Consider the following 11,854-nt stretch of genomic DNA (forward strand, 5'->3'; position numbering starts at 1 on the left):
TCCGAAGGCAAGATATTTGTTGCTAAGAATAGATCCTTTCTAGAGAAGGAGTTTGTCTCGAAAGAAGTGAGTGGGAGAAAAGTAGAACTTGATGAGGTAGTTGTACCTTCTCTTGAATTAGAAAGTAGTTCATCACAGAAATCAGTTCTAGTGATGCCTGCATCAATTAGTGAGGAAGTTAATGATGATGATTATGAAACATCAAATCAAGTTACTACCGAACCTCATAAGTCAATCAGAGCACGTTCTGCACCAGAGTGGTACGGTAATCCTGTTCTAGAAGTCATGTTACTAGACCATGACAAACTACGAACTATGAGCAAGCGATGATGATCCCCGATTCCGCGAAATGGCTTGAGGCCATGAAATCTGAGATGGGATCCATGTATGAGAACAAAGTATGGACTTTGGTTGACTTGCCCGATGATCGGCAAGCCATAGAGAATAAATGGATTTTCAAGAAGAAGACTGACACTGATGGTAATGTTACTATCTACAAAGTCGACTTGTTGCAAAAGGTTTCCGACAAGTTCAAGGAGTTGACTATGATGAGACCTTCTCACCCGTAGCGATGCTTAAGTCAGTCTGAATCATGTTAGCAATTGCCGCATTTTATGATTATGAAATTTGGAAAATGGATGTCAAAACTGTATTCCTTAATGGATTTCCTAAAGAAGAGTTGTATATGATGCAACCTGAATATTTTGTCGATCCTAAAGGTGCTAACAAAGTGTGCAAGCTCCAGCGATCCATTTATGGACTGGTGCAAGCCTCTCGGAGTTGGAATGTACGTTTTGATAGTGTGATCAAAGCATATGGTTTTATACAGACCTATGGAGAAGCTTGCATTTACAAGAAAGTGAGTGGGAGCTCTGTAGCATTTCTAATATTATATGTGGATGACATATTGTTGATTGGAAATAATACAAAATTTCTGGATATCATAAAAGGATACTTGAATAAGAATTTTTCAATGAAAGACCTCGGTGAAGCTGCTTATATATTGGGCATCAAGATCTATAGAGATAGATCAAGATGCTAAATTGGACTTTCACAAAGCACGTACCTTGATAAAGTTTTGAAAAAGTTCAAAATGGACCAGTGAAAGAAAGGGTTCTTGCCTGTGTTACAAGGTGTGAAGTTGAGTCAGACTCAATGCCCGACCACTGCAGAAGATAGACAGAAAATGAAAGTTATTCCCTATGCCTCGGCCATAGGTTCTATCATGTATGCAATGTTGTGTACCAGACCTGATGTGTGCCTTGCTATAACTTTAGCAGGGAGGTACCAAAGTAATCCGGGTGTGGATCACTGGACAACGGTCAAGAACATCTTGAAATACCTGAAAAGGACTAAGGATATGTTTCTCGTTTATCGAGGTGACAAAGAGCTTTTCGTAAATGGTTACATCGATCCTAGCTTTGACACTAATCCAGATGACACTAAGTCACAAACCGGATACGTATTTATATTGAACGGTGGAGCTATCAGTTGGTGCAGTTCCAAGCAGAGCGTCGTGGCGGGATCTATGTGTGAAGCGGAGTACATAGGTGCTTCGGAAGCAGCAAATGAAGGAGTCTGGATGAAGGAGTTCATATCTGATTTAGGTGTAGTACCTAGTGCATCGGGTCCAATGAAAATCTTTTGTGACAATACTAGAGCAATTGCCCTAGCGAAGGAATCCAAATTTCACAAGAGAAACAAACACTTCAAGAGACGCTTCAACTCCATCCGCGATCAAGTCAAGGAGGGAGACATAGAGATTTGCAAAATACATACAGATCTGAATGTTGCAGACCCGTTGACTAAGCCTCTTCCATGAGCAAAACATGATCAGCACCAAGACTCCATGGGTGTTGGAATCATTACTATGTAATCTAGATTATGACTCTAGTGCATGTGGGAGATTGAAGGAAATATGCCCTAGAGGCAATAATAAATTTGTTTTGTATATTTCCTTATATCATGATAAATGTTTATTATTCATGTTAGAATTGTATTAACCGGAAACTTGATACATGTGTGAATACATAGACAAAACAGAGTGTCCCTAGCATGCCTCTACTTGACTAGCTCGTTAATCGAAGATGGTTAAGTTTCCTGACCATAGACATGTGTTGTCATTTGATGAACGGGATCACATAATTAGAGAATAATGTGATGGACTAGACCCATCTGTTAGCTTAGCATAATGATCGTTAAGTTTTACTGCTATTGCTTTCTTCATGTCAAATACATATTCCTTTGACTATGAGGTTATGCAACACCCGAATACCGGAGGAACACCTTTTGTGCTATCAAACGTCACAATGTAACTGGGTGATTATAAAGATGCTCTACAGGTGTCTTCGGAGGTGTTTGTTGGGTTGGCATAGATCGAGATTAGGATTTGTCACTCCGAGTATCGGAGGGGTATCTCTGGGCCTTCTCGCTAATGCACATTTGATGAGGACATCCCTACTCCTTTACCATCATTTTCAAATAAAGATGATATTGCACAAGACAAGTCCAATGAAATCAGAATTGGAGCAATTACAATAGCACATGCAAAACTATTTGAACAACAGGTGAATTCACTCTTAGTTGAATCTGACATTTGTGTTAATCAGAATTTTATACTGCGTAAGTCTTTGCATATTTGTATGATCAGATTTGAAGGGAAGGCAAGCTTGGCACGTGGAGATGAAGAATTGCAGCAAGAAGAACTTCTACTGATGTCTAATATCAGCAAGTGCACGAGGGAGGAGAGGGAGACAGGTGCACAACATAAACAGAAGGAAAATTAGAACCGGACTCGGATTGACAGCTAGGAGGCCCGCAATTGATATACGTGCAGAATCCGTGTCCGTGCTCCAAATAAGGCGTTTAAATACAATTTGGAAAGCTTGACTCGTGTGCTTTCCAAATTGTATACTCGCAGCCCATGATTCGCGGTGACCGAGTCGCAGTCACCAAAACAATACGGCGGTTGTTTCTGCCAGTTTTTCCAGATAGATTCATTTAAGTTAGGAAAGTTAGAGATAAGTTGGATTTCGACCCCAACACTATGTTGGACGTCCAGGGGTCTTTATATACACTTGTAAGTCATTGCTTTTAGGGTTAGACCATGTTTTGATTAAACTCATATCAGACTGAATTGCTTTAAGCATTCCTCTGTACTCATATTCCTCTTTGCATCGATCAGGAATACTTACCTACACCAAATTTGTTTCGATAGGGTGTATTTGCTACTGAAAGTCATGTGCTATCTGTCGTTCCACTGGGAATTGGGAGATTGCAGAACCGCTTCATGGTCGGCGGCTACGTGCGCAAGTGTGTGGTGTTGCGAATATCCATAGGGTTGAAGATCTATTGCATTGGCAACGGGGGAATAGCCGGAGAGTTCGAGAGCATCTCACAAGTTATCCTGCAAGTTCAACATCGACATCCTCCGCTCACTGAGAAGATCGGGCCACCCCCTTATCATCTTGGTATCAGATTTCCAGCGTTATCTCGGTGAGCATCCACCAATCCCTTAGATTAGTTTTTGTTTTCGTCCTTTACAGAAAAAGCCATACAAAAATATTAGGGTTTAGAGTTTTTGCCATAGCCTAGATAGCATCGGTTCCAAGTTTTAGTTGCTGATCGTAGTCTTTTATTTGCGTAACTTACTTTCTGATCTGGGTCGTTGTAGATTGTCTTGGTTCTCCTTTTCTCACGTCGGAGTCGTTTGGTTGCTGTCAAGTCTGTTCGTCCGAGTCAAATTTCGTTTGGTTCGATTAACTATCTGAATCAGATTGTGTTTCATGTGATAACCATAGTCAGTCTTTCTTCTTTTGAGTAGTACTTTCCTATTGAGACTAGCATATCCTTTGCTCTACGGGCTGCTCATATAGGAATTTGGAGAGTGCATCTTTTCTTTTGGCAAAATCAGATTGGTTACTAATTGCTCAGGTTACTGATACAAAAAAAAGAGAAAGAAAAAGAAAACGAAAAAAAGAGGAGGAAAAGAAAGCTATACGTGGAAGTTGCATATATTTTTGGCGAGTTTGTCAGTTTTTCTACTACGTTCATTGCACTAGTAGATTGAGCAATCTCGTGCCCGTATAAATTGAGCAATTTGCTAGCGTCTCTCCTGTGCATTTGCAACACGAGCATTACTCCGACATTCTAGAATTTTGAGCTCAGTTTCAGAGTTGCATTTGCCCCACTTATCTCCACCGTGTGTGTTTCCGTGGGTCTCTATCATACGATCAGCACTAGGATTTGTGAATTGGTGTTGATCTGTATTCCAACCAAGCTCCACCATATACCCTATTTGTTGTGTGATAGTTTTCACCCTCGGTATTCGCTACATCACATCCGTGCACGTTCTGCCCATACAAGTTGGTAAGCTTTTCTAATTCACTTTGGAACGGTAAGATACCTTGTTTCTTTCGGTTTTGAGTGAGTTGAGAGTTTTCCACATACACTATATTTTCTGTGAGTACTAATCACCTAATCATGTCCGACGAGTCTTTTGATATACAACAGAAAAAGGACCCTAAATCCGTGGTGCATTGGAATGAATATGAAGCTCTTCGTGATCATCTTCAGCGACAAATTCAGTGTGCAACCGATCCTATAAATGAGAATGTGCAGAACATGGAGTTGGACCTCAAGGATGCCACAGAAACCATCACAGCTACACAACGTCAAGTTACTGAAATTTAGGGGACTCTAGTTAACTTGCAGCAAGCTATGGCTGCGTTGCAACAGTCCGTTGATCGCCAACATAATCAGCAGCGTGATGAGGATGGTGAAGCTAGTGTTCATGGTGGTAATGAGGGTGTTGCAGCTGCTAATGCTGCCAATGTACAAGGGGCTGCAGCACATCGTGCACAATTACAACAAGCTAATCAGGACCAGCAAGCTCCACACGAGCCAGTTGTTGCTGGTCAAGATGGTGGTCGTGGTAATGGAGGCCGTGGTGGCGGCCATGCTGCTGCAATGCCCGTAGGCCGTGGATTTGCTCCTCTTGGTGCACGCCGTCGATTTGATAATGATGCTTTTGCACAACCAGCCAACCGTGATGATGATGGTCTGGGCAAACCAAAGTTCACCATCCCCAAGTTTGTTGGTTCTACTGATGTTGAAGAGTACCTCAATTGGGAGCTGAAGGTGGAAAAATTATGGCGCATGCATGAGTACACCGAGGACAGAAAAATAAAACTTGCATCTTCTGAATTTGATGACTATGCTTTGCTTTGGTGGGATAATATGGTACAGTCCAGAATTGAAGATGGTGAACATCCCATTGTTACATGGAGAGCTATGAAGGAAGAGATGCATGCTCGCTTTGTTCCACGCAATTATATTCGTTCTCTCTATGAGAAATTGCAGAATTTGAGGCAAGGTACTTCTTTCGTGGATGAATATTTTCAGGAGATGGAGCTTATTATGCAGTGTGCTAGAGTGCGTGAAGAGCCTGAACAAACAATGCAACGATTTCTCTCCGGTCTGAACTATAACATCAAGCATATTGTTCGTCTTCACCAATATTATGACATGACATATTTGTTACACCAAGCACGTGAGGCTGAATTGCAAGTGGCTGAGGATGCTAAGTTTACATCTCGCACAACAATGAGTAGATGATGTTTTACACCACGAACAACACCTAGTATGGAGCCTACTCCTAGTTCCACTTCTGGTTTTCGTGGTAATACTTCTTCCAAATCAGATTCGGTGATTTCTAATGCGAAGAAACCGGCGCAACCTGCTGCTAGTGCTGCTGGTTCTACTAATTCTACAGCAAGAAATAGGGACATGAGTTGTCATACATGTGGTGGAAGGGGTCATTTTAAGAGAGATTGTCCCAATAAAAAGGTTATGTTTATTAATGAGGATACAACAGAATATGAAACCGGTGATGATGCTGACCCTGATTCTGAAATTTGGGAGGAAGATGAAGATGGTTCAATAGATGCTTATGCTACACACTATCCTACAATTGTTTGCTCGCGCAAAGTGCTAAGTGTTACGCCTAGTCCTGCAGAACAGCGGTGCAATTTGTTTCAAACAAAGGCCGTTGTTGGTCCTGTTAAGGCATGCAAGGTTATAATTGATGGTGGTAGTTGTCACAATTTGGCTAGTAAGGAGTTATGCCAAAAGCTGAAATTGAAATATTTACCGCACCCCAATACATATTTTATTCAGTGGTTAAGTGATAGTGGAGAGATGAAGATCAGCCACATGGTGCGTGTGGAATTTCAGATCGGACCATATAAAGACACCATTGAGTGTGACGTGGTTCCTATGACCGTGTGTCACCTATTGTTGTGACGCCCATGGCAGTATGATAGAGATGTCCGCCACAGTGGGAGAGCCAACACATATCATTTAAATTGGCGTGGCAAGGAGGTTACTTTGAGGCCTATGACACCGTAGCAAATTGTAAATGAATCTCGTCAAAAAATTGAAGTGAATCTTGAAAAAGAGAGTGAGAGATTAGATAGGCGAGAGACTACACTTCTGGTGAGTGAGAGCCACAAGCCAAATCTAAGTGGTCAAAATAAAAGTGAGGGAGTGAATTCCTTAGTTATGTTAGCCACCACATCTGATTTGAGAGAGTTTCGTGAGGATCCCACTGCTGTACCACTTGTGCTGTTGTGCAAGGGTCAAATTTTGGTTTCTAACGACATGACCCCTCTCTCAATTGGTGTTTCTAATGTATTGCAGGAATTTAGCGATGTGTTTCCGGAGGAGGTACGCGCTGGTTTACCACCATTATGAGGTATAGAGCATCAAATTGATTTGATACCAGGAGCATCACTGCCCAATAGAGCTCCGTACCGCACCAACCCCGAGGAAACAAAGGAAATTCAGAAACAAGTACAAGAGCTTCTAGACAAAGGTTATATTCGCGTGAGCTTAAGTCCTTGTGATGTTCCTGTAATTTTGGTTCCTAAGAAAGATGGTACATGGCGCATGTGCGTAGATTGTAGAGCTATAAATAACATCACTATTCGATATTGTCATCCTATTCCACGTTTAGAAGATATGTTAGATGAATTGAGTGGTGCTGCTGTTTTCTCTAAAATTGATTTGTGTAGTGGTTATCATCAAATTAGGATGAAAGAAGGGGATGAATGGAAGACAACCTTTAAAACAAAGTTTGGTTTATATGAGTGGTTAGTCATGCCTTTTGGGTTAACTAATGCACCTAGTACTTTCATGAGATTAATGAACCATGTTTTGAGGCATTTCATTGGTAAATTTGTGGTTGTATGTTTTGATGATATACTTATTTACAGCCGCAATGAATCTAAACATAGTGATCATATTCGACAAGTTTTGCAAGTGTTGCGTGATGCTCAGTTATATGGTAATCTTGATAAGTGCACATTTTGCAAAGATAAGGTCATATTTCTCGGATATGTTGTTTCTAAGCATGGAGTTGAGGTAGATGAATCAAAAATAGAAGCTATTAAAATTGTCCTACTCCTCTCAATGTTAGTCAAGTACGAAGCTTTCACGGTCTTGCTGGTTTCTATAGACGTTTTGTGAAAGATTTCATTACTATTGCTGCACCTTTGAATGAGCTCACAAAAAAGGGTGTTGATTTTGTGTGGGGCGCATCCCAAGATAATGCTTTTGATGAGCTGAAACGTCGTTTGACTGTTGCACCTTTTGCTTATACTTCCTGATTTCACTAAACAATTTGAGATTGAATGTGATGCTAGTGGAATTGGTATTGGAGGTGTGTTGATGCAAGAGGGTAAACCGGTTGCATATTTTTCTGAAAAACTTAATGGTGCACAATTGAACTATCCTGTTTATGATAAAGAATTGTATGCTCTAGTTTGTGTCCTTGAGGTTTGGCAACATTATTTGTGGCCAAAAGAATTTAGCATACATTCTGATCATGAGGCTCTGAAATATTTGAAAAGCCAATCCAATTTGAAAAAACATCATGCAAAATGGGTTGAATTTATTGAATCTTTCCCATACATCATTAAATACAAAAAGGGTAAAGATAATGCTGTTGTTGATGCTCTTTCTAGGAAAAACATGTTGTTGACACAATTGGATGTTCAAGTTCCTGGTTTAGAGAGTTTGCGTGATTTATATGCCACTGATCCTGATTTTTTAGCACCATATAAATTGTGTTCAGATGTAAAAGCATGGGAAAAATATCACATACATGATGGCTATTTGTTTAGAGCTAACAAACTATGTGTTCCAGAATCGTCCGTGCATTTGCTATTGTTGCAGGAATCACATGCCGGCGGTTTGATGGGTCATTTTGGATGTGAGAAGACTTTGCTTATGCTTGCTGATCACTTTTATTGGCCTAAGATGAGGCGTGATGTGGACAAATTTGTGAAGCGTTGCATTAGTTGTAATAAGGCAAAGTCTAAGCTGAAACCTCACGGTTTGTATACTCCTCTCCCTGCTCCTACTACACCATGGGAAGACATAAGCATGGACTTTGTGTTAGGATTGCCTAGGACCAGGAAAGGACATGATTCAATTTTTGTGGTAGTTGATCGTTTTTCTAAGATGGCACATTTTATTGCCTGCCACAAAAGCGACGATGCGTCGCACATTGCTACTCTATTTTTCAGGGACATCGTGCACTTACATGGAGTACCAAAGACGATTGTTTCTGATCGTGACGTGAAGTTTATGAGCTATTTCTGGAAGACACTTTGGGGAAAGCTGGGGACAAAGTTATTATTCAGCACTACTTGTCATCCCCAAACAGATGGGCAAACAGAGGTGGTCAATCGCACACTATCCACGGTGTTGCGATCCATGATAGAGAAGAACCTGCGTGAAGGGGAGGAGTGTTTACCACATGTAGAGTTTGCATATAACATGGCGGTACATTCCCCAACTCAGTTCTATCCATTTGAGGTGGTCTATGGTTTTAAGCCAATTACACCACTTGATTTGCTGCCCCTTCCAATTCAAGGGAGAGTGAACATGGATGCATCCAAGAGGGCAGATTTTGTGAGGATGATACACGAGAAGACCAAAGAAGCCATTGAAAAGAAGGGCAAGTACACGACTGATCGTGTTAATAAGAAGAGAAAGGAGGTGTTGTTTCAGCCGGGCGACATGGTGTGGGTACACTTGCGTAAAGATAGATTTCCTGAACGGCGCAAGTCCAAGTTGAAACCATGAGGTGATGGGCCATATAAAGTTCTTGCCAAGATTAATAATAATGCATACAAAATTGATCTTCTGACTAAAGAGTTTGGCGTGAGTAATACATTCAATGTCGCTGATTTGACACCATATACTGGAGAAGACCTTGGTGCGTCGCGGTCGACGCCTTTTCAAGGGGGGCAGGATGATGAGGACATCCCTGCTCCTTTACCATCATTTTCAAATAAAGATGATATTGCACAAGACAAGTCCAATGATATCAGAATTGGACCAATTACAAGAGCACGTGCAAAACTACTTGAACAACATGTGAATTCACTCTTAGTTGAATCTGACATCCGTGTTAATCAGAATTTTATACTGCCTAAGTCTTTGCATATTTGTATGATCAGATTTGAAGGGAAGGCAAGCTTGGCACATGGAGATGAAGAATTTCAGCAAGAAGAACTTCTACTGATGTCTAATATCAGCAAGTGCACGAGGGAGGAGAGGGAGGCAGGTGCACAACATGAACAGAAGGAAAATCAGAACCGGACTCGGATTGACAGCCAGGAGACCCGCAATTGATATACGTGCAGAATCCGTTTCCGTGCTCCAAATAAGGTGTTTAAATACAATTTGGAAAGCTTGACTCGTGTGCTTTCCAAATTGTATACTCGCGGCCCGCGATTCGCGGTGACCGAGTCGCAATCACCAAAACAATACGGCGGTTGTTTCTGCCAGTTTTTCCAGATAGATTCGTTTAAGTTAGGAAAGTTAGAGATAAGTTGGATTTCGACCCCAACACTATGTTGGACGTCCAGGGGTCTTTATATACCCTTGTAAGTCGTGGATTTTAGGGTTAGACCACGTTTTGATTAAACTCATATTAGACTGAATTGCTTTAAGCATTCCTCTGTACTCATATTCCTCTTTGCATCGATCAGGAATATTTACCTACACCAAATTTGTTCCGATAGGGTGTATTTGCTACTGAAAGTCAAGTGCTATCTGTCGTTCCACTGGGAATTGGGGGATTGCAGAACCGCTTCGTGGTCGGTGGCTACGTTCGCAAGTGTGTGGTGTTGCGAATATCCATAGGGTTGAAGATCTGTTGCATTGGCAATGGGGGAACAGCCGGAGAGTTCGAGAGCATCTCACAAGTTATCCTGCAAGTTCAACATCAACATCCTCCGCTCACTGAGAAGATCGGGCCACCCCCTTATCAACATCACAATAAGCCTTGCAAGCAATGTGACAAATGAGTTAGTTGCGGGATGTTGCATTACAAAACGAATAAAGAGACTTGCTGGTAATGATATTGAACTAGGTATGGGGATACCGACGATCGAATATCGGGCAAGTAACATACCGATGAAAAAGGGAATTATGTATGTTGTCATTACGGTTTGACCGATAAAGATCTTCGTAGAATATGTAGGAACCAATATGAGCATCCAAGTTCCGCTGTTGGTTATTGACCGAAGATATGTCTCGGTCATGTCTACATAGTTCTCGAACCCGTAGGGTCCGCACTCTTAATGCTCGATGACAATTTGTATTATGAGTTATGTTTTTTGGTGATCGAGGATTGTTTGGAGTCCTGGATGAGATTGCAGACTTGACGAGGAGTCACAAAATGGTCGAGAGGTAAAGATTGATATATTGGACGATGGTATTCGGACACCGAAATGGTTTGGGTATTTTTCGGAGTACCAGGAGGTTACAGGACCCCCCCCCCCCCCCGGGGGAAGTAATGGGCCTACATGGGCCTTAGTGGAGAGAGAGGGGAGCCCGCAAGGGGTGAAGCCCCCCCAAGGGAGTCCGAATTGGACAAGGGGGAGGGGACACGACCCCCTTTCCTTCTCTCCCTCTCCCTCTCCTTCTCCTTCTCCTTCCCATTTCCCCCCTCTGTAAAAAGGAAAGGGGACCAACTAGGATTGGGAGTCCTAGTCGGTTTCCCCCCTATGGCGCGCCCCCTGGCCGGCCTCCTCCCTCTCCCTCCTTTATATAGGTGGGCAAGGAACCCCTTGGAGACACACCAATTGTTCCAAGCTGTGTGCGGCGTCTCTCTCCACGGTTTAATCCTCTAGTCATACTCACGTAGTGCTTAGGTGAAGCCATGTGCAGATCACATCACCATCACCACGGAGTCGTGCTGACGAAACTCTCCCTCGACACTTTGCTGGATCAAGAGTTCGAGGGACGTCATCGAGTTGAATGTGTGCTGAACTCGGAGGTGCCGTATGTTTGGTACTTGATCTATTAGATCGCGAAGACGTTCCACTACATCAACCGCGTTAACCTAACACTTCCGCTTTCGGTCTACGAGGGTACGTGGACACACTCTCCCCCTCTCGTTGCTATGCATCTCCTAGATAGATCTTGCGTGATCGTAGGATTTTTTTTTTGAAATTGCAAGCTACGTTCGCAACAATATTGTCCTAGCAACTCCGAAGGAATTTAGAAGTGAGTCCATCTAGCCCTAGTGCCTTGTCGATGGGCATATCCTTGATATCCCTCCAATCTTATCCTCGAAGAAGGGCTCATCAAGGCAAGCAAGATCGAAGTGGATGGGGTGCAAACTGTCATGCAGGATCGAGAATGCATGCTCCTTGGATCCTAGGATGACGAAGAAGTGGTCATAGGAGGCTTTAGCAAGGTCAGTGTACTCGGAAACCACACTATCGCAAACCTTCAACGCAAAGATGTGGTTTTATTTTTTGGTGGTGAGAAGTGC

Source organism: Triticum aestivum, chromosome 6A (genome assembly GCF_018294505.1).
Source record: "Triticum aestivum cultivar Chinese Spring chromosome 6A, IWGSC CS RefSeq v2.1, whole genome shotgun sequence".
Classification (NCBI taxonomy): domain Eukaryota; kingdom Viridiplantae; phylum Streptophyta; class Magnoliopsida; order Poales; family Poaceae; genus Triticum; species Triticum aestivum.